At 45.9% G+C, this 24774-nt stretch overlaps 1 long non-coding RNA gene across 1 annotated transcript in view; it reads right to left on the bottom strand.

Moving 5' to 3' along the window:
• LOC132837372 (uncharacterized) overlaps positions 1–23749 on the bottom strand; it is a 36774-nt gene extending 13025 nt beyond the window's left edge. Inside the window, exons 1-2 of the long non-coding RNA XR_009647513.1 lie at positions 23666–23749; positions 19596–19724 (exon numbers count right to left, since the gene is read on the bottom strand). This is a non-coding gene — a long non-coding RNA (uncharacterized LOC132837372). The remainder of the gene's footprint in view (positions 1–19595; positions 19725–23665) is intronic.
• Between the last annotated feature and the right edge of the window lie 1025 nt (positions 23750–24774).

The raw sequence follows: 24774 nt of genomic DNA, 5'->3' as shown, positions 1-24774 counted from the left end.
CTCTACCTCTTGCAAAAATGCCATCCCGAATTTCCAATTCCTCCGCCTCCCCTGTATCTGCTCCCAGGAGGACCAATTCCACCACAGAACACACCAGATGGCCTCCTTCTTTCGAGAGCGCAATATCCCTTCCCACGTGGTTAAAGATGCCCTCCAATGCATCTCGTCCACATCCCGCAATTCCGCCCTCAGACCCCACACTTCCAACCATAACAAGGACAGAACGCCCCTGGTGCTCACCTTTCACCCTCCAATCTTCTCATAAACCAAATCATCCGCCGAAATTTCTGCCACCTCCAAAAAGACCCCACCACCAGGGATATATTTCCTTCTCCATCCCTTTCCGCCTTCTGCAAAGACTGTTCCCTCTGTGACTACCTGGTCAGATCCATGCCCCCACCCCCCAACAACCCACCCTCCCATCCTGGCACTTTCCCCTGCCACCGCACGAACTGTAAAACCTTTGCCCACACTTCCTTCCTCACCTCTATCCAAGTCCCTAAAGGAGCCTTCCACATTCAATGTTTTACCTACACATCCACTAATATCATTTATTGTGTCCATTGTTCCCGATGTGGTCTCCTCTACATTGGGGAGACTGGCGCCTTCTAGCAGAGCGCTTTAGGGAACATCTCTGGGACACCCACACCAATCAACCACACCACCCCGTGGCCCAACATTTCAACTCCCCCTCCCATTCTGTCGAGACATGGAGGTCCTGGGCCTCCTTCACCGCCGCTCCCTCGCCACCAGACGCCTGTAGAAAGAACGCCTCATCTTCCGCCTCGGAACACTTCAACCCCAGAGCATCAATGTGGACTTCAACAGTTTCCTCATTTCCCCTTCCCCCACCTCACCCTAGTTCCAAACTTCCAGCTCAGCACTGTCCCCATGACTTGTCTAGGCTTGCCCTACTTGCCTGTCTCCTTTTCCACCTATCCACTCCACTCTCTTCTCCCTGACCGATCACCTTCATCCCCTCCCCCACTCACTTATTGTACTCTATGCTACTTTCTCCCCATCCCACCCTCCCTCTAGCTTATCTCTCCACGCTTCAGGCTCACTGCCTTTATTCCTGATGAAGGGCTTTTGCCCGAAACGTCGATTTCGTTGCTCCTTGGATGGTGCCTGAACTGCTGTGCTCTTCCAGCACCACTAATCCAGAATCTTTACTCGGAATAGTCAGGGCATGGAATTCATGGCCTGAAATAGTGTTAGACTCGCCAACTTTAAGGGCATTTACACAGTCATTGGATAGGCATATGGATGAGAATGGAGTAGGGAAGATTAGATGGGCTTCAGATTGGTTCCACAGGTTGGCACACATTGATGGCTGAAGGGCCTGTATTGCACTGTCATGTTCTATGTTCTGTGTTCTGGAGGGCATAAGTAGGAGATGGAAGAGGAAAAAACTAAAAAGGGTTTGGAGGAGAAGGTTTTCCACACAGAGAATGGTGCAGATATGAAATGGGTTTCGAGGGGAACTGGTAGAGAAAAGTACAATAACAACATGGAAAAGACATTTGGGCAGGTACATGGAGAGGAGAAGGTTTGAAGGGATATGGGTCAAGTGCAGGGAAACGCAACTCGTTCAGGGACTCTGGTCAGCATGGACTAGTTGGATGGAAGGAAATGTTTCCGTGCTGCATGACCCTGTCTCCTGTTATTGGAGGAGGAGACTACTGAGATAAGGCATGTTATAGACACTGAAGCAAGTTACAGCGATAGGGATGGTAGTCTGGAATGCAGTGCAATTCAAATATGTGGAGGGAGTATAGGGAAGGGAGGAGGTTACCGGGACAGGAACTGTTATAGGAGTTACAAATTATTGAAGACACGAGTCACCGAGACATGCCATGCATAGAGTGTTGCACAGTAGTGAGTCTTAGCACAACAGAACTTACTATAGGGGTGTTGATTGAGCCTGGCATGTGTCTGTACTGTGCTCCCCTTCCAGCACTGTATCTATGTCATGTTTTGTTAGCCGATGTTTGGAGCTCTCTCTTTGCTCTCTGCTGTTCACTGTGAGTGATCTTACCTCACTGCAGGATTTATTGAAGACTCCAAATCTCCCTTCCCTTTGCCTCTCTGGCTGATCAACCATCTTCAATGTGGCGATGGACGAGACACCCAGCAGCTGGGAAGTCTATTGACTCAGGACCTTCCTAATACGTACAGGAGTCAGAGGAATAGACAGTATGGGAGATTAGACTGATCCCGTGAGGGATACACATGGAGAATGGCACTAAGTCCAACAGGGATCTGAAAAACGCTGTCCCCGTCCCTGGCCTGTGCTGCTGCGTCTCTCTGGAGTGAAGACTTCAATTGGCTCAGGATCCAGAGTAGCTGCAAGAGTGCGAGACACTGACAGAGCCAGCAATTAGACCCTCACAGTGAGTGATACCACATGGAGAGAGACTGAGTGATATCACCAGAGGTCAGGAAGATTTCATAACGAAAAAATCATGTCGGAAGAACAGGTTTAGGTTCCTGATGCCCTGGTATCAGTGCTCAGGAATGAGCAACCTTTGAGCAGGTGAAGCGATGACCTCGTGGTATTATTGCGAGAGCATGTATCCAAAAGCTCACCCAATGTTCAGTGGAGGCAGGTTTAAATCACACCATCAGAAATGGTGGAATTTGCGATCATCATTTTTTTTTAAAAATTGCTATTAACAATCCATGAATAAGTACGAAATCATTGCTGATGACCAAAACAATGTTTGTTCATCAAAAATACACTAGGGGACATCTGCCATCCTCACGTGGTCTGTAGGACATCCCCACAACAAAGTGTTTGCCTCTGAAATGGCTGAGCAAGTTACTCAGCTCAAGGACAGCTCGGGCTGGGCAAGAAAGACTGGTCAGTCAGAGACACCAACATCCCACACTTAAGTTCAAAAATAAACCATTCGGATGGTCCCACTGGAAGTGTGCTGGGACCAGTATCCTGGCCAATCACGTCAGTAGGTTTAGGGACAGGGCTTTAAAATGACAGAGAGGATGCGGGGACAGGGTTCAGGTGAAAGGAGCTTTCCAAATCCAAATAGAAAAGGTGAAGCGTCGGAACAGCATGGGGATTCTGGCTGAAGACAAGCAGAAAGGAGCAGGAAGGGACCAAGTTTAACTAAAACTGTACGTCAGCGAATCAATTTGTGACCGGAAATTGTAGGAAACAGTAAATTATGTTTTTTTTTGTGGAATGGACAAAGTCTCTGCCATAAGGTAGATGGATTTGTGACAGAGATAAAAGAGAGTTAGACACCAGGGTGACGTGGTTACAGGGTGAACAAAAGGTGGAAATAAATATTCAATGGTTCACAACCTTGTGCAAACGCAGGCAAAGTGAACAACGCTAACAATAATGGATAACAAAGGCATGACAGAGAAAGCATTTGGCATCAGATCATGAAATAGAGTCAGTCTGAATGTAAATTCTGGCTACTACTTGCCAAGGACACAAGCAGCAGAACAGTTTTAGGCCACTGAACAGCATTTCATTGCTCATCACTGCATTAAACAGGAACTCGTTGGAATTTTTAATAAAGGCATAATGACAATTCAGTGAAAATTCAAAATTCGTATAATCTTGACAATCACACTGACAACAGTGATATTGGAAGGGAAGTTCGGAGAAATTTTTTCTGTGTTTCTTTAAATAACACATTGTGCAACTGGCTCTGTCAGATCAACCGTTGTGTGATGAAAGTTAGTGAATGAGTAATGTCACCTGGAGAGATCCTCTGGGAAATTGTGATAAAGTGCGTTTTAAAGAAATATAAAATTTTAAAGTGAATCACAGAAAGGACAAGCTACAATTAAAAACAAAAATTGCCAATTACATGAGTTTGAGAGGAGAACTGACCAAGCTAAACAAGCTAAACAGACTGAAACTTGTGTGTGCGTAAATGAACAGTGGTAAACATTTGAAGGAACAGTGTAAATCACTCAACAAAAGGATATTCCATTGAAATAGACAAAACCTCAACAAGAAACTCACACCTGTCTCTTACTCAGGACAAAATGGATCATGTTAGATTATGAGGCTGAGAAGTACTTTAAATCCTGAAGTGCGAGAGTGTTTTAGGAGTAAGATTTAAAGTGGTTGCAAAGGGTCTGTTAGCAGGAGGAGGGCAGTTGGAAGAGGAATCCCTGTGAGGGTATAATGTCAGAATAGGAACAGGGAGAGGTGAAGGTGCTGGAGGTGGTGAGAGTGTGACAGAGAGTGGTCAGGGCCTGAAGTGTGTTTCAAACTAAGTACGAGTGTTGCAGCTGGAGGGGTTTGCAGAGGTAGGGAGGGACATATGTATTTTTATTTAATTATTTATGGGATGTGGGGGTCACTGCCTGGACTTACATTCGTTTACCACACTCTTAATTACCCAGAAAACAGCTCAGAGTCAGCCCTCTTATTGTGGGTCTGGAGTCACATGTTGGCCAGACCAGGTGAGAATATTTGTTGTCCTTCCCTAAAGTGGGCAAGTGAACCTGATGAGTTCTTCCGACTGATCAGCAATGCATTTATGGTGGCCTCGCCAATGTCTTGTACAGATACAACATGACATCCCAACTCCTACTCTCCATGCTCTGCCCAGTGAAGGTAACCATCCCAAACGCCTGCTTCACCAGCCTGCCTGCCTGTGATGCAACTTTCAAAGAACTGTGTGCCTGCATCCCCGTGTCTCTGACCGACAACACTATCCTGGGCCCGAACATTAACTGCACAAGTCCCACCCTGGTTTGTTTCACCAAAATGGAACACTTCACATTTATCTAATTCAACTCCATCTGCTATTCTTCAGCCCACTATCCCAGCAGTACTGTTCATCCTGTTGTATCACAGATAACCTTCATCACTGTCCAGTTTACCACCAATTTCAGTCTCACCCAAAAACCTTACTTACCAGGAAACTATTTACCCAAATGACAAACAACAGGGGACCCACGACACCGCTGGTCACGTGCCTCCAGTCAGAAAAACAACATGTCTCCCATCACCCTCTATCTACAACCATCAAGGCAATTTTGTACCCAGTTGACTAGCTTCTCCTGAATGCCATATCCTTTTACACTGATCTGAGCTTATTACCCATTTACCATACGGAACGTAGAACACAGAACAGTACAGCACAAGACACTTCGGCCATGATGCCATGCCAACATTTTACCCGACTATAAGACCAAACTAACTTCCATAAGCTTAATTTTGCTATCATCCACGTGCTTATCCAAGAGTCTATTAAATGTCCCGAAAGTATCTAATTTTACCACCACCACTGTCAGTACATTCCAACCACCTACCATTCTCTATCCTTTTATCCATCCTCCATTCACCTTAAAATTACACCCGCTTGTAATATCCATTTATGCCAAAGGAGAAAAAGTCTCTGACTATTCACTCTCTCTGTGTCTCTCATCATCTTGTTCACCTCTCCCACCTTGGCCCACCCCTTTCTTCACGCCAATGAGAAAAGCCTTAGCTCCCTCAGCCTTTCTTCATAAGAAATGCCCTCCATTCCAGGCAGCATCCTGGTAAATCTCCTGTGTATGCTCTCTAAAACTTGCACATCCTTCCTGTATAGTGGGGACCAGAACTGAACACAATATTCCAAGTGTGGTCTCACCAGGATGCTATAAAGATGCAGTAAAACCTCACTGTTCTTCAAATAAATCCCCTTGCTAAGGGAAGCAAACACAACATATGCATTTTTAACAAACCTATCAACGTGCGTGGCAACTTTGAGGAATCTATGAACATGGACCCCTTCATCTCTCTGATCCTCCATACGGCCAACCATTCTGCCTTTCACCCTACATTCTGTACTCAAATTCCACCTTCCAGAATGAAACTCCACCAGATTGGCAAACTTACTAACGCACTCTCCAACATCCACATCCAAGTCATTTATAAAAATCACAGAGAGCAGAGCAGAGTCCCAAAGCCGACTGTTACAGAACACCACTGGTCACTGAGTTCCAGGCTCAATACTGTCTATCTGCTGCCATACTCTGTCTTCTCTGGGCCATCCAATCATGTATCCAGACAGACTGATTTCCCTGTATCCCATGCCTCCTTATTTTCTGTATGAGCTTCAACATATTCTGTCATATCTTCAAAGAATTCAGTAAGGTTTGTGAGGCATGACCTGCCCCTCACAAACCCGTGCTGACTGTCTAAAATTTAACTATGGTTTTCCATGTAGTCATAAATTCTGTCTGTCAGAGTTCTCTCCAATAATGTGCACACCACAGACATTAGACCAAATCTGTAATTCCCAGGATTCTCCCTCCGTAACATGGCCCGGACTCTACAAATCTTCCCTCCTCTGCCACGTTCCCCGGAAGGGCACTGGAGGGTGGTGGGGGTTACAGAGATAGGGAGGGATATCAGGACAGGAGGATTTTGCAGACATTCGGAGGCTTGCAGTGCCAAAAGGAGGATTCAGTAATTAGGAGGGTATATGATAATGAACGCATTTGAGGAGGGAGGGAGGGAGGATTGTTGCAAAATGAAAGGTTTCACAGTTTAGGTGCTTTGCAAGAGGTTACTGAGTTGAGGAAGGTTTAAGCACTGGTGGATTTTACATAAACATGATTTTGAATGCAATGGCAGAAAGAGGATGCAGGAAGCTGGAGAGTATGGGGTCAGACTGAAGTTACACAAATGGGAAGATTTGTCAGGAGTGGAGGTGTTCACAGAGACAGCAATGGTCTGATCTGGAGCAGAGGAGCCAGATTGGGAGGGATATGGGACTGCAGGAGGTTTGACAGGGAGGGAGGACCATAAGCCCACAGGAGGTTACAGAAACGTGGTGAGCTGTAGGACCTGCAGGAGTTCATGGAGATGGTGAGGTTGGGGGGATGGAGCAGTTTACAGGGATAAGGATAGTGGGAGGACAGTTCTGGTTTATACTGACAGGGACTATTTAGGGAATGGAGCAGATTTCAGAGATGATGTAGGTTGTATAGACCTCCATGTCATGTGTACTGATGTGCACAATTACCACTGGTTAATTGCCCTCCCTCTGGGGAAAGAGGCAAAATCCGACCTCCCCTTGGGAAACAAGGTAGGCAAAGGGACTGAAGTGTTAGTTGGGGAGCACTTTGACAAAGTGACCACAGCTATATTAGTTTGAAAACAGTTATGGAAAAGGACAGGCCTGGTCCAAAAGTGAAACATCAACATTGGCCTGCCCCAATCCAGAAGGTATTAGTCAGGACCTTTTAACAGTTGATTGTGGAGATTATTTGCAGGTAAATGGACCTCAGGCAGGTGGGAAGCTTTCGAAAGAAAGATAAAATGAGAGTTCAGGGTGAGGATATTTCTGTTAGTGCAAAGGACAATGCTGATTACAAGTAGAAAATTCTGGATGACTGGGGTTATTGAGGTTCTGGTCAAGAAAAAAGGCGGTCCATGTCATATATGTCCAGCTGGATTCCTCAAAGAACATTGTGGGTACAGTAATACACTGAAGTGGGAGAGCAGGAGGGCAAAAAGGAAACCTGAGAAAACTTTGGCTGGTAATGCTGAGGAAAATTCAAAGGGATTCTACATGAATATTAACGAGAGAAGATAAACTAGGCACAGAATTTGTCCCCTTGAAGATCAATGGGATAATCCATTCGTGGAACCACAAGAAATGAGTGAGATCCTTGACGAAAACTTCACATCAGAACTTAAAGTCTGGGGAAGTCAGGGAAATAAATTCTTCAAAAGACTCTGTATATCAGGACAAGAGTTGTTGGAGATTTTAAAATGCGTAAAAATTAGACAAATCCCTGGAGCTAATCATGTATATCTGAGGACATTGGGGGTAACTCATGAAGAAGTGCCCCTTAAAGAGGTATTCATATCAGTGACAGTCACGGGGGATGAGCTGGAAGCCTGCACAAGTAGTGTCTCACAAATTTGACTGAGTTTGTTGAAGAGCTGAAAATGTGTTGCTGGAAAAGCGCATCCGGTCAGGCAGCATCCAAGGAACAGGAGGTTCGAGCTTCTGCCCGAAACGTCGAATCTCCTGTTCCTTGGATGCTGCCTGACCTGCTGCGCTTTTCCAGCAACACATTTTCAGCTCTGATCTCCAGCATCTGCAGTCCTCACTTTCTCCTCGATGAGTTTGTTGAAGAGGTGACTAAGAATATACATGGTGACAGAACAGGAATCGTTGTCTATACTGACCACAGCAAGGCCTTGGACAGGGTTTAGCGTGGAACACTGGTTAGTAAGGTTAGATCACAGGGAGAGCTATCCAACTGGACACAAAATTGGCTTGACAGGAGGAGACAGAGGGTGGTGGGAGAGGCTTGTTGTGCAGACAACGGACCTATCGCTAGCGGTGTGCAATAAGGAACATTACTAGATTCACTGTTATGCATCATTTACAGAAATTATTTCGGCAAGAGGATAGGAGTCATTGTTAAAAAGTTTGTTGATGAAAGTCCGGATAGAACACGGGTTATAGTGCGCAGGGAATATAGTTATCGAGGGGGATCGAGGGCCACATTTGTTCAGGTCATCCAGAATGGATGTGTAAGCTTTGGAAATGATTCAGAGGAGATTTACTAGGAAGTTAGCTGGTATGGAGGGAAGGTCTTATGAGGAAAGGCTGAGGGACGTTAAGCTGTTTTGTTCAAGAGAATGTGTTTGAGGTCACTTAATTGAGATATATAAGATAATCAGCAGGGGAGATGGGTTGGACAGTGAGAGCTTTTTCTCTTGGATGGCGATGCCTAGCACGAGGAGAGATAGCTTTAAATTGAGGCAGATATTAATATGAATAAATAGATGTGGGACAGATGCCAGCGGTAGGTTCTTTACTCAGAATAGTCGGGGTCAACTCTAAAGGCATTTAAACGGTCTTTGGGTAGGGATATGGACAAGAATTGGAATGGTGTTGGTTTGATTGGCTTCAGATTGGGTCTACAGGTTGGCGCAAAATCGAAGAGAGAAGGGGCTGTATTGCGCTGTCATGTTCTGTGTTCTAGTGGGCATAAATATGAGATGGGAGAGGAAATACTTAAAAGAGATTTTAGGAGAAAACTTTCTACACAGAGGATGGTGCAGTTATGGAATGAGCTTCCAGCGGAAATGGTAGAAAACAGTACAATTACATCATGTAAAAGTTGGGCAGGTACATGGGGAGGAGAAGGTTTGAAGGGATACGGGTCAAATACAGGGAAACGCAACTCGTTCATGGACTCTGGTCAGCATGGTCTAGTTGGTTGAAGGAACAGTTTCCGTGTTGCATGCCACTGACTACATTTATTGGAGGAGGAGACTACTGAGATAAGGAATGTTGTAAACACTGAAGCAAGTTACAGCGATAGGGATAGTAGTCTGGAATGCAGTACATTTCAAATATGTGGAGGGACTATTGGGCTAGGAGGAGGTTACAGAGATAGGAACTGTTAAAGGAGTTACAAATTATTGAAGACATAGAGATCTGGAAAATCTGGAGAGAGAGAAGAGAGACAGAGAGATAGAGAGAAAGCGACAGCAAGAGCAAGAGTGAGATACTAAGTGATATCACCAGAGTCCTGGAAGATATCAGGAACACATAACTGTGTTGGAATAACAAGTTTTGCTTCATCATGCGCTGATATAACCGGTCAGGAATGAGCAACCTGTGGGCAGGTGAAGTGATGGCCTCGTGGTATTATTGCTAGAGCATGTATCCAAAAGCTCAGCTAAAGTTCAAGGGATGCAGGCTGGAATCCCACCATCAGAAATGGTGGAATTTGAAATCAATAATTTTAAAAATAGTAATTAACAATCCACAAATAAATGTGAGGCCATTGCTGATGTACAAAAAACCCAAACACTTGTCCTTTCGAGAAGGACATCTGTCCATCCTCACGTGGTCTGCACGACGTACCCACAGCAAAGTGTTTGCGTCTCAATGACCCACTGAAATGATCGAGCAAGTTACTCAGCTCAAGGGCAGCTCCGGCTGGGCAAGAAAGGCTCATCAACCAGAGATACTTCATCCCATACCTGATTTACAAAATAATCCATTGCGATGGTCCCAGTGGAACCGTGCTGGGACCAGTGTCCTGGCCGATCATGTCGGTAGGTTTATGGACAGAGCTTTCAACTGACAGAGAGGATGTAGGGACAGGGTTCAGCTGAAAGGAGCTTTCCAAATCCAAAGAGAAAAGGTGTAGCATCGGAACAGCATGGGAATGTGGCTGAAGACAAGCAGAAAGGAACAGGATGGCACAGAGTTTAAATAAAATTGTACATCAGTGAATAGATTCGTGACGGAAAATTGTGGGAAAGAGTAAGTTATGTTTTATTTTGAATAGACAACGTCGCTGCAATCAGGTAGATGGGGTTAAGACTCAGATAAAAGAGATTTAGACAACAGAGAGACATGGATACAGAGTGAGCAAAAATATTCAATGGTTCACAATCTTGTGCAAACTCAGGCAAAATGGGTAACACTAACAATAATGGATAATGAAGGCGAAAGCATAGATCATGAAGTAGAGTCAATCTGAATGTAAATACTGGCTACTACGTGCCAAGGACACAAGCAGCAGAACAGTTTTAGACAACGAACAGCATTCCATTGCCCATCACTGCATTACACAGGAACTCATTGGAATTGTTAAAAAAGGCTTGGGGATAATTCAGTTAAACTTCTATTTTCGTATAATCTTGTCAATCACACTGGCAACAGTGATATTGGAAGAGAGGTTGGGAGAACTTTTCAATGTTTCTTTGAATAACACATTGTGCAACTGGCTAGGGATGTAACTATGTCAGATCGACCGTTGTGTGATGAAACTTAGTGACTGAGTAATGTCACCTGGCGAGATCCACTGGGAAATTGTGATGAAATGCAGTTTAAAGGAATTTAAAGTTTTAAAGTGAATCACAGAAAGGATAAATTATAACTAGAAACAAAAATAGCCAGTTACATGAGACTGAGAGGAGAACTGACCAAGATAAACAAGCTAAACAAACTGAAATATGTGTTTGTAAATGCACAATGGAAAACATTTGAGGGACAGTGAAAAATACTTAACAAAAGGACATTCCATTGAAACATAAACCTCAGCAAAAAATTCCCACCCGTCCCTCACTCAGGGCAAAATGGATCATATTAGATTATGAATCTAAGACGATCATCAAAAAGTACTTAAAATCCTGAAGTAAGAGAATATTTGAGGAGAAAGTGTTAAAGGGATTGCAAAGGGTCTGCTAACAGGAGGAGGGCAGTTTGAATGGAAATCCTGATCAGGGTTTAATGATACGACAGGAACAGGGAGAAGTGAAGGTGCTGGAGGTGGTGAGAGTGTTACAGAGAGTGGTTCGGGCCTGAACGGTGTTATAAAGCCAGTACAGATTGCTGAAGATGGAGGGGTTTGCAGAGATAGGGAGGGACACGTGTATTTTAATTTATTCATTAACGGGATGTAGGTGTCACTGATTGGACCAGCATTCTTTGTCCCACTGCGAATTGCCCAGAGATAGCACAGGGTCAGCCATATTGCTGTGGGTCTGGAGTCACATGCAGGCCAGACCAGGTTAGAATGTCAGATGTCCTTCACTAAAGGAATTAGTGAACCTGATGTGTTCTTCCTACATATTAGCAATGCTTTTACGGTGACCTCACCAGTGTCTTGTACAGACACAACATGATAAAAACAAGGGCAGCAGATGCTGAAAACCAGAGTCTAGTTTATCGTGGTACTGGAAACGCACAGCAGGTCAGGCAGCATCTTGACATCCCAACTCGTACTCTCAATGCTCTGCCCAATGAAGGTAACCATCCCAAACGCCTGCTTCACCTGCCTGTCTACCTGTGACACCACTTTCAAAGAACTGTGGACCTGCATCCATGGGTCTCTGACTGACAACACTACCCAGGACCAGAACATTAACTTTACAAGTCCCACTCTGGGTTATTTTACCAAAATGGAACATTTTGCATTGATCTAATTAAACTCCATCTGCTATTCTTCAGCCCACTATCCCAGCAGTACTGTTCATCCTGTTGAATCACAGACAGCCTTCTTCACTGTCCATTTTACCACCAAATTCAGTATCACCCAAAACACTTTCTTACCAGGAAACCAATATTCCCATCCAAACCATGTATCCAAATGACAAACAATATTGGACCCACTACACCGCTGGTCACATGCCTCCAGTCAGAAAAACGACACGTCTCCTATCACCCTCTGTCTCCTACCATCAAGCCAATTTTGTATCCAGTTGACTAGCTCCTCCTGAATGCCATATCCTTTTACGCTGATCTGAGCTTATTAGGAGAAAGTGATGACTGCAGATGCTGGAGATCAGAGCTGAAAATGTGTTGCTGGAAAAGCGCAGCATCCAAGGAGCAGGAGAGTCGACGTTTCGGGCATGAGCGCTTCTTCAGGAATTTTTTACCCAGCTTATTACCCAGTTTACCGTAGAGAACATAGAACACAGAACAGTACAGCACAAGACCCTTCGGCCATGATGCCATGCCAACCTTTTACCCGACTGTAAGATCAAACTAACCTACATACCCTTCATTTTACTATCATCCATGTGCCTAACCAAGGTTCTATTAAATGCACCATTACACCCATCGACCACTCTCTGTGTAAAGAACCTCGATCTGAAATCTCCCCATACCCATCCTCTAATCACCTTAAAATTATGCCCCTTTATACCATGCATGCCATGGGATAAAGAAGTCTCTGACTATTCACTCTATCTTTGCCTTCACACTCTCTTATTCACCTCTACCAATTCGCCCCTCAACCCTTCTTCACTCCAATGAGAACAGCCTAAGCTCATTCAACCTTTCTTCATAAGATATGCTCTCCAGTCCAGGCAACATCCTGGTAAATCTCCTCTTCACCTTCTCTAAAGCTTCCACATCCTTCCTGTAATGAGGGGGTCTGAACTGAGCATAATATTCTAAGTGGCGTCTAAACAGGGCTCTCTAGAACCACAGCATAACCTCATGGCTTTAAAACTCAATCCCCCAGCTAATGAAAGCCAATAAAACATATTCCTTCTTAACAACATTATCAGCTTGGGTGACAAATTTGACAGATCTCTGGTCGTGAAATTCAAGATCCATCTGTTCCTCCACACTATCCAGTATTCTGTCTTTTTCCCTGTATTCTGCAAAATGAATCACTTCACACTTTTCCAGATTTGACTTCATCTGCCACTTCTCAGCCCAGCTCTACATCCTGTCAATGTCCCGTTGCAACCTCCAATAGACCTCCACACAATTCACCACTCCACCAACATTCGTCTCATTGGCAAAGTTTCTATCCCACTCTTCCACTCAGACATCCAAGTCATTCGTAAAGTCACAAAGAGCAGAGGTCCTGTAACCTCTCCCTATAGAAAACCACTGGTCACCGAGCTCCAGGATGAATGCTTTCCATCTGTCATCACCCTCTGTCTTCTATGGGCCAGGAATTCTGTATCCAGACAGACAGGTTTCCCTGCATCCCACGCTCTGTAACGTTTCAATGAGCCATAAATGCATTTTGTCACATTCTCAAAGGGTTCAATAAGATTTGTGAGGCATGATCTGTCCCTTACGAAGCCATGCTGACTCTCTGTAATCAAACTATGGTCTTCCAAGAAATCATGAATCCTGTCTCTCAGCGTCCTCTCCAATAATCTGCACATCACAGACTGAAGACTGACAGGTCTGTAGTTCCCAGGATTATCTCTATTCCCTTTCTTGAAAAAACGTATGGCTGATTCACCTAACCTGCTCATCTTCAGATGGTGCGTGGAAACCGGAGCATCTGTCGGGAACCCATGCAGACATGGAGAGAATGTGCAAACTCCACACAGTCAGTCGCCGGGGGCTGGAATGGAATTCGCGCCCCTGGTGCTGTGAGGCAGCAGAGCAACCCACTGAGCCGCCGTGCTGGCCCATGTAACTCGCTAAAGCCTTGTTTCTGCACCTTGGTTCCTCTTCATCTTGACGAGATGTTCTACATCCCTTGGAACCTTGTCAAATGCTTTGCTGAAGTCCGTGTAGACAACGCTGACTGCTCTGACTTCATCTGTCGCTTGGTGAACTCCTCAAAGAGTCAATCCAGTTTGTGAAACATGGTTTCCCCTCACAAAGCCATGCTGACTATCTCTAATCAGCCCTTGCCTTTCCAAATACATGCAGCTCCTTTCTCTCAGAATCTCCACCAACAAGTTACCCAGCACTGGGTTCACGGTTTTGTAATTTCCTGGTGTTTCCCTGCAACCCTGAAATGATGGAACAGCATTAGCTGCCCTGCAGTCTTCTGGTAACTCATTGTGTCTGTTGATAATATAAATATCTCTGTTAGGGACACTGCAATCTCTTCCCTAGCTTCCCACAATATTCTAGGATAGATCTAATGAGCTACTGAGGATTGATCTACCATTAATGATTTTAAGATTATTGCACTTTGTCTTCTCTGTTGAGGATTAGTGAGCTGCACGGTGGCACAGTGGTTAGCAGTGTTGCCTCACAACCCGAGACACCCGGGTTCAATTCACCGCCTCAGGCGACTGACTGAGTGGAGTTGTGCGGTGTCTGCGTGGGTTTCCTCCCACCATCCAACGATGTGTGGGTCAGGTGAACTGGCCATGCTAAATTGTCCGTATTGTTCGGTTAGGGGTATGGGTGGGTTGCGCTTCGGAGGATTGGTGTAGACTTGTTGTGCCGAAGGGCCTGTTTCCACACTAAGTAATCTAATCTCCTTACAATTCTTTCCAAGACATCGCTATTTATTTCCCCGAGCTTCCATGTCTTTCAACACGTTAAATTCTGTCAACACTACTTTGTTTAATTTCTCAACCACCTTCTGATAGTTAAGGTGCCCTTTTCTCTACCAAGTTACTCTATAGCCCTTACTGAAACTTGTGTAAATGTTTCGGAAAATTCAAATAAACCGTATCCTTGGCACACCACTCCTACACCCGTATCTATTCTTCCATTTAGACTCACAACAATAAAAATACAATCCAACAGGCTCAAAACCACGTTCTCTTTTTATTAAATGTGTTTCTATTGACATATCCTTTCTAACACATTCCAGATCCCGACTGACTGTCAGGCTAACACGGTTTGGTTTCAGACTGATAGCAGAAAGGGTTATGGGGGTTCTTGTTTCTCAATCTGAAAAAGGTAGCTTACAGGGTCAACAGGTCAGTAAGGCTTTGGAAATAGGGAGGGTCGTGGTGACTGAAGGACATTATAGAGGTAGGGAGTAATGTGCGGACTGTATGAGATTATGGACATAGAGAGTGCAGAGGTGACTGAAGGACATGATGGAGATAGGTAGTGCAGTGGGGCCTGAAAGAGGCCAAGGAGATCTGGTGGGATGTTTGGCCTGAAGGAGGTTGTACAGATCAGGAGGATCATGGGGACTGAAAGAGGCTACTCTGAATGGGAGGGTCGTCGGGTCTGGATGAGATTCTGGAGATAAGGAGCGTCGTGGGGTATATTGGGGGTTATGGAGTTAGGGAGGTTTGTCGTGAATGATTCAGGGTACATAGATAGGAAGAGTCGTGGAGACTGAAGGAATTTATGGAGATAGGGAGAGCTGTGGGGACTGAAGAGGTTATACAGATAGTACGTTTATAGAGAAGCACAGGAAAGAAGAGCAGGTATCAACCATTTGACTACTGAGTCGGTCCCACAATTTAATAAGATCAGGACTGATCATCTAACCCAGTACAGTATTCGTGCTTTCACACTTCCTCTGATATTATAGTGACTACTGGCATTTAGTGACACAGCGGGCTGTAGTAACTGGGACAGGGGTGCGGGGGGGTTGTCTTACAAAGATAGGGAGGGTTGTGGAAGCTGGAACAGGTGACATATACACTGAGGGTTTTAGGAATGGGAGGACTTTACAGGGATTTGGAGGAATGCAGGGATGGGACGTGGTAAGAATCACAGGGAGGATTTTGGGAGCTCGATCTGAAACGGGTACAGCTGAGAACAGAAGAGAACCAAACAGTGAGGGCAGGCATGGACAAGGTAGGACTAATAAATTAAGCTGCATTTATTTTAATGCAAGGGGCCTAACAGGGAAGGCAGATGAACTCAGTGCATGGTTAGGAACATGGGACTGGGATCTCATTACAAGTACCGAAACATGGTTCAGGAATGGGCAGGACTGGCAGCTTAATGTTCCAGGATACAAATGCTACAGGAAGGATAGAAAGGGAGGGAAGAGAGGAGTGGGAATGACATTTTTGATAGGGGATAGCATTACAGCTGTGCAGAGGGAGGATATTCCCAGAAATGCATCCAGGGAAGTTATTTGGTTGGAACTGAGAAATAAGAACGGGATGATCACCTTATTAGGATTGTATTATAGACCCCCCAACAGTCAGAGGGAAATTGAGAAACAAATTTGTAAGGAGATCTCAGCTATCTGTAAGAATAATAGGGTAGGTATGGTAGGGGATTTTAACTTTCCAAACATTGACTGGGACTGCCATAGTGTTAAAGGTTTAGATGCAGAGGAACTTCTTAAGTGTGTACTAGACAATTTTCTGTTTCAGTATGTGGATGTACCTACTAGAGAAGGTGCAAAACTTGACCGACTCTAAGGAAATAAGGGAGGGCAGGTGAGTAAGGTGTCAGTGGGGGAGCACTTTGGGGCCAGCGACCATAATTCTATTTGTTTTAAAATAGTGATGGAAAAGGATAGACCAGATCTAAAAGTTGATGTTCTCAGTTGGATAAAGGCCAATTTTGACGAGATTAGGCAAGGACTTTTGAAAATTGATTGGAGGCAGATGTTCGCAGGTAAAGGGACGGCTGGAAAATGGGAAGCCTTCAGAAATGAGATAACAAGAGTCAAGAGAAAGTATATTCCGGTCAGGATGAAAGGGAAGGCTGGTAGTTATAGGGAATTCTGGATGACTAAGGAATTGAGAGTTTGGTTCAGAAAAGGAAGGAAGCATATGTCAGGTATAGACAGGATAGATCGGGGGAATCCTTAAAATAGTATAAAGGAAGTAGGAGTATACATAAGAGGGAAATCAGGAGGGCAAAATGCGTATGAGATAGATCTGACAAATTGAATTAAGGAGAATGCAAAGGGTTTTTACAAATATATTAAGGAAAAAATGGTAACAAAGGAGAGAATAGGGCCCCACAAAGATCAGCAAGGCGGCCTTTGTGTGGAGCCGCAGAAAATGGGGGAGATATTAAATGAATATTTTGCATCAGTATTTACTGTGGAAAAGGATATGGAAGATATAGACTGCAGAGAAATAGATGGTGACATCTTGCAAAATGTCCACATAACAGAGGAGGAAGTGCTGGATGTCTTCAAACGGGTAAAGGTGAATAAATCGCCAGGAACTGACCAGGTGTACCCGAGAACTCTGTGGGAAGCTAGAGAAATGGTTGCTGGGCCTCTTGCTGAGATATTTGTATCTCAGGTGAGGTGCCGGAAGACTGGAGGTTGGCAAACGTGGTGCCACTGTTTAAGAAGGGTGGTAAAGACAAGCCAGGGAACTATAGACCGGTGAGCCTGAACTCAGTTGTGGGCAAGTTGTTGGAGAGAATCCTGAGGGACAGGATGCACATGTATTTGGAAAGGCAAGGACTGATTAGGAAGAGTCGACATGGCTTTGCGCATGGGAAATCATGTCTCATAAACTTGATTGACTTTTTTGAAGCAGTAACAAAGAATATTGAGGAGGGCAGAGTGATAGATGTGATCTATATGGGCTTCAGTGGGGCATTCGACAAGGTTCCCCATGGGAGACTGATTAGCAAGGTTAGAACTCATGGAATACAGGGAGAAGTAGCCATTTGGATACAGTACTGGCTCAAAGGGAGAAGACAGAGGGTGGTGATGGAGGGTTGTTTTTCAGACTGGAGGCCTTTGACCAGAGCAGTGCCACAAGGATCGGTGCTGGGCCCTCTACTGTTTGTCATTTACATAAATGATTTGGATGCCAGCATAAGAGGTACAGTTAGTAGGTTTACAGATGACACCAAAATTGGAGGTGTAGTGTTTAGCGAAGAGGGTTACAACAGGATCTGGACCAGATGAGCCAATGGGCTAACTGGCAGATGGAGTTTAATTCAGATAAATGTGATGTGCTGCATTTTGATAAAGCAAGTTTTAGCAGGACTTATACACGTAATGGTAGGGTCCTACGGAGTGTTGCTGACCAAAGAGACCTTGGAGTGCAGGTTCATAGCTCCTTGAAAGTAGAGTCGCAGGTAGATAGGATAGTGAAGGTGGCATTTGGTAAGCCTTCCTTTATTGGCCAGAGTATTCAGTACAGGAGATGGAAGGTCATGTTGCGGCTGTACAGGGCATTGGTTAGGGCACTGTTGGAATATTTTATGCAATTCCGGTCTCCTTCCTATCGGAAGAATTGTTGTGAAGCTTGAAAGGGTTCAGAAAAGATTTACAAGGATGTTGTCAGGGTTGGAGGATCTGAGCTACAGGGAGAGGCTGAACAGGCTGGGGTGGTTTTCCCTGGAGCTTCGGAGGCTGAGGGGTGACCTTACAGAGGTTTACAAAATTATGAGGGGCATGGATAGGATAGGATAAATAGTCAAAGTCTTTTCCGTGGGGTCAGGGAGAAAAGAACTCGAAGGCATATGTTTAGGGTGAGAGGGGAAAGATATAAAAGAGAACTAAGGGGCAGCTTTTTCACGCAGAGTGTGGTACATGGATGGAACGAGCTGCCAGTGGGTGTGGTGGAGGATGGTACAATTTTAACATTTAAGAGGCATTTGGATGGGTATATGAATAGGAAAGGTTTGGAAGAATATGGGCCGGGTGCTGCCAGGTGAGACTAGATTGGGCTGGGATATCTGGTTGGCATGGACGGGTTGGACTGAAGGGTCTGTTTCCGTGCTCTACATCTCTATGACTGTATCACTCATGGAGGTTATAGAAATAAACTGCGTGGTCGCGTCTGGAGGAGATTAAAGGTATAATGGTTTGTAGTTACTGAAGGAAATTACATCAATCGGGACCAGCAGAGTTTACAGAGACTGAGTGTGTCTTAGAGACAGGAAGAGTTCATAGTCATCATTAGAAATGCAGAAACTAATTTATGAGAGAAGCAGGGCCACTCTGCTTTGTGCCCAGAGACAAGGAGGAGTCTAACAGCTGGAGGAGGTTACTAAGGTACAGAGCTTTTTTGTTGTCGTGACGGGAAGATTACTGAGATCATGAAGGTAGTAGGAATTTGAAAAAGTCACAAAGACAGGGAGGTTGTTCAGGTCTGGAAAGGACTACACTGACAGGGATGGCTTCAGGAACTGAAGAGCTATTTTTCTTCAGTTAAGGAGAGATGTGAAACCCGGGATGAAAGGCAAAGGCAGAGACCTGGAGAGTTTTACTGATATGAGGAGCTGACAGGGAGAAGCAGGATTGTAGGGGCTGATAGAGATTGGGGAAGTGGTATCGATGAAACTGACAGACACAGGGAGGGTTCTGTTGAACAGATGAATTTACAGACAAGGTGGTGATAATGAAGCCTGAGATTTTTCTCATGTTCCTTGCCCAGCATTGTTCCTACATCATGCCCTCAGGGTCTGAATTAAAGCCCATGAACTCCTCCCTATGCTGTTTACTGTGAGTGATCTTACCGGCTGCAGGATTTACTAAAAGCTCCAGATCTCACTCTCCATCTCTCTCTGGCTGACCAACCGTCTTCAATGTGGTGATGGACGAGACAGGAATTGGGAATTCTGCTCAGTCTGGGACATCAGGAATACCTACAGTAGATAGAGAAGTAGACAGAATGGGAAATGAGACTAATGCAATGAAGGTTACACATGGAGAATGGCAATGAGTCCCATAGAGATCTGGAAATTCCCAGTCTCCATCCATGGCCTGTGCAGTTGCTTCCCTCTGGAGTGGGGAATGCTGTTGGCTCAGGATCTGGAGTAGTTGCAAGAGCGAGAGACACTGACAGAGGCAGCAATTAGACCAACACAGTGAGGGATACCACATGGAGAGAGACTGAGTGATATCAGCAGAGTGCTGGAAGGTGTCAGGATCACACAATGGTATCATCAGAAGTGGTTCTGACCAGTGAGCACTGCTCCCAGTACTCAGGGAGGACTGAGCTATTTTATTGGGATAGGCTCCTCTGGTACCAGGATTATGCAGTGTGCTATAAACGGACACAGATGAGGAGAGGGACAGGTCTCAGGTGAATGGAAATTCCCAAGACCAAAGAGAATAGTTGAAATATTGGAACACCATGGAGATGTGGATGAAGACCAACAGAAAGAAACATTAAGGGACTGAGTTTAATTAAAATACGACATTATCAAATAGATTTGTGACAGGAAATTATTCGTTAAAATAAAGTAAATGCCATTCCCGCCCCTCACAATTCCTCATACACCACAAGTGACATCACTTCCGCCCCTCACATCATCGCTGATGTCACACACTCAGTGACTGCCGCTCCCCCCCACTGCCGTGTTTGCCAACACTTCCGCCCCCACCAACACCACTCACCTGCATTCTGCTCACACCACCCCCAAGTCCCACTGTCACCATCCCCACCCCCAGAACCCTGAGGGGAACACCACTCCTGCCCATGACTCCATCCCCATCCCGCCTAACACCACACCCACTCCAGTTACAGGCACCGTCCCCTCCCCCAGCTCCACACCTACGCCTGGTCCCAGCTCCCACTCCTGCCGAGTTTTCACCATTCCCCCTGACCTCCCCCTCACTGAAGACGAATGATCAGTCCTCAGCAAAGGCCTCACCTTTATCCCCCTCCGTCCACACATCAATTAATTTAATACACGCCGTGACATCGAACACGTCTCCCACCGCCTCCGCCTCAAAGCTTACTTTTACAATGAACACTCCCGCCTATTTTCTGAGAACCCCTTTTCCGGCCTCCAACACACTCCATCCACGTGGTCACCCCAAGCTGGCGTATTACCTGCCTTCGATCTCTTCATTTCCAACTTCCATCGAGACATTAACCGCCTCAACCTATCTACCCCCTCCCCCACTCCAACCTCTCACCCTCACAACGCCCAGCCCTCCACTCCCTCTGCTCCAATCCCAACCTCACCATCAAACCAGCAGATAAAGGGGGTGCAGTGGGAGTCTGGCGCACTGACCTCTACACCGCTGAAGCCATGATGCCAACTCAAAGACACCTCCTCCTACCACCCCCTTCACCATGACCCACCTCCCATCACCAAACCGTCATCTCCCAGAGTATACAGAACCTCATCACCTCAGGAGGAGATCTCCCACCCACAGCTTCCAACCTCATTGTCCAGAATCACCCACTGCCCGGTTCTACCTCTTTCCCAAGATCCACAAGCCTGACCACCCTGGCCGACCCATTGTCTCAGCATGCTCCTGCCCCACCGAACTCATGTCTGCCTACCTCGACATTGTCCTATCCCTCAGTCCAGGAACTGTCCACATACGGTTGAGAAACCACCCACACCCTCAACTCCTCCAAGACTTCCGTTTCCCTGGCCCCCAACGCCTCATCTTCACAATGGATATCCAATCCCTCTACACCTCCATCCACCATGACCAGTGCCTCCAAGCCCTCCGTTTCTTCCTCTCCCGACGTCCCCAACAGTATCCTTCCACCGACACTCTCATTCGTTTGGCTGAACTTGTCCTCACCCTTAACAATGTTTCCTTCAAATCCTCCCACTTCCTCCAGACCAAAGGGGTAGCAATGGGCACCCGCATGGGCCCCAGCTCTGCCTGTTTCTTTGTTGGCTACGTAGAACAGTCCATCTCCTGGAGTTACAATGGCACCACTCCCAACGTCTTCCTCCGCAACATTGATGACTGTATTGACGCCACCTCATGCTCCCTCGAGGAGTTTGAGCAATTCATCAACTTCACCAACACATTCCATCCTGACCTTAAATTTGCCTGGAACATCTCTGATACCTCCCTCCCCTTCCTGGACCACTGCATCCTCATTAATGACAACCGACTTGACACCGACATTTTTTACAAAACTACCGACTCCCACAGATGCGTAGATTACATATCTTCCTACTCTCCCGCCAGCAGAATTCCCAACCTCTATTCCCAATTCCTCCATCTCCGCCGTACCTGCTCCCAAGTGGGCCAGTTCCACCACAGAACACACCAAATAGCCTCCTTCTTTAGAGATCGGAATTTCCCTTCCCACATGGTAAAGATGCACTCCAACGCATCTCGTCCACATCCCGCAACTCCGCCTTCAAACCCCACCCCTCCAACCGTAACAAGGACAGAATGCCCCTGGTGCTCACCTTCCACCCTACCTACCTTCGCATAAACCAAATCCTCCACCGACATTTCTGCCACCTCCAAACGGACCCCACCACCAGGGATATACTTCCCTCCCCAGCCCTCTCCACTTTCCACAAAGACCATTCCCTCTGTGACTACCTGGTCAGTTGCACGCCCAGCAAAAACCCACCCTCCCTTCCTGGCACCTTCTCCTTGCCACCGCAGGAATTGCAAAACCTGCGCCCACACCTCTCCTCTCACCACCATTCATGGCGGCAAAGGAGCCTTCCACATCCATCAAAGTTTTACCTGCACATCCACCAATATCATTTATTGTATCCATGCTCCCGATGCGGTCTCCTCTACATTGCGGAGACTGGACACATCCTAGCAGAGCGCTTTAGGGGAACATCTCTGGTACACCCATTCCAATCAACCCCCCGCCCTGTGACCCAACATTTCAACTCCCCCTCTCACTCTGCCGAGGACATGCAGGTCCTGGGCTTCCTCCACTGCCGCTCCCTCACCACCCAACGCCTGGAGGAAGAACGCCTCACCTTCCGCCTCAGAACACATCAACCCCAGGGCATCAATGTGGACTTCACCAGTTTCCTCATTTCCCCTTCCCCCATCTCACCCCACCTCCAGCCTTTCAGCTCAGCACTGCCCTCGTGACCTGTCCTAATGACCTATCTCCCTTCCCACCTATCCACTCCATCCTCATCTCTGACCTATCACCCCCCTCCCCAACTCCATTCACCCATTGTACTCATTGCTACCTTCCCCATCCTCCTCTCTGACCTATCACCTTCTTCTCCACCCCCTATTTTACTCTATGCTACTTTCTCCACATTCCCACCCCCTTCTCATTTATCTCCCCACTCTGCAAGCACCCTGCCTCTGTTCCTGACGAAGGGCTTTTGCCCGAAACATCAATTTTCCTGTTCCTCGGATGGTGCCTGACCTGCCGTGCTTTTCCAGCACCACTCTAATCTAGACTCTGGTTTCGAGCATCTGCAGTCCTTGTTTTTACCTTATTGGAGGAGATTACCGAGATAAGGCATGTTGTAGACACTGAACAAAGTTACAGGGATTGGGATGGTCGTCAAGAATGAAGTACATTTCTAATATGTGGAGGGACGATCGGGAGGGGAGGAGGTTACAGCGATAGGACCTGTTACAGGAATTAAAAATTATTGAAGACACTGGACCACGAGACATGCCATAGATACAGTATTGCAGAGTAGTGAGCTTTAATATAACAGAAGTTACATTGGGGCGGGGATCGAGCCTGGGGTGGGTCGGTGGGTGTGTGTGTGCGCGCGCGCGTGTACTGTCCTCCCCTCCAGCACTGTATCTATGTCATGTTGTGTTAACAGATGTTTGGAGCCCTCGCATTGTTCTTTGCTCTGTGCACTGTGGGGGATCTTACCTCGCTACAGGATTTATTGAAGGCTCCAGATCTCCCTGCCCTTTGTCTCTCTGGCAGGAAGATGATGATGTGATGATGGTTGATCCACCCAGCAGCTGGGAAGGCTATTGAGTCAGGACTTTCCTGAGTACCTACAGGAGACAGAGAAATGGACAGAATGGGAAATGAAACAGATGCAGTGAGGGTTACACACTGAGAATGGCACTAAGTTCCACAGAGATCAGGAAAATGGAGCGATATTAAGTAACAGTCCCAGATTGCTGGAAGATGTCAGGATCACACAGTCATGTTGGAAGAATGGGTTTAGCTTCATGATGCCCTGGTATCAGTGCTCAGGGATGAGCACCCACTGAGCAGTTGAAGTAATGGCCTCGTGGTATTATTGTGAGAGAATGTATCCAAAACCTCAGCTAATGTTCAGGGGAGGCAGGATTGAATCCCGCCATCTGAAAAGGAGACATTTGAAATCAATAATTTTATAAATAATTATTAACAATCCACAATTAAGTATGAAACCATTACCGAACTGTAACAAATCCAAACCCATCTATTAGGATGGTCCCCCTGGAATCGTGCTGGGACCTGTGTCCTGGCCAATCATGTCGGTAGGTTTATGGACAGGGCATTAAACTGACAGAGGGGATGCAGGTGAAAGTAGATTTCCAAATCCAAAGGGAAAAGGTGAAGCAATGGAACAACTTGGGAATGTGGCTGAAGACAAGCAGAAAGGAACAGGATGGGACAGAGTTTTAATAAAATTGCACATCAGCAATTAGATTTGTGACAGAAAATTGTGGAAGAGAGTATATTATGTTTTTTTTAAATGGACAACGTCGCTGCAATAAGGTCAATGGATTTGTCACACAGAGGTAAAAGAGATTTTGGAAACCAGGGAGACATGGATAAAGGGTGAATAAAAATATTCAGTGGTTCGTAATTTCGTGAAAACTCAGGCAAAATGGGCAACGTTAACAATAATGGATAACAAAGGCATTACAGAGAAACCATTTGGCCGCAGATCATGAAGTAGGGACAGTCTGAATGTAAATTCTGGCTACTACTTGCCAAGGACACAAGCAGCAGAACAGTTATAGCCACCGAACAGTATT

Source organism: Hemiscyllium ocellatum, chromosome 49 (genome assembly GCF_020745735.1).
Source record: "Hemiscyllium ocellatum isolate sHemOce1 chromosome 49, sHemOce1.pat.X.cur, whole genome shotgun sequence".
NCBI classification, from domain to species: domain Eukaryota; kingdom Metazoa; phylum Chordata; class Chondrichthyes; order Orectolobiformes; family Hemiscylliidae; genus Hemiscyllium; species Hemiscyllium ocellatum.
Note: the sequence above shows the minus strand (reverse complement) of the source record. Positions and strands in the feature narration are given on the sequence as shown.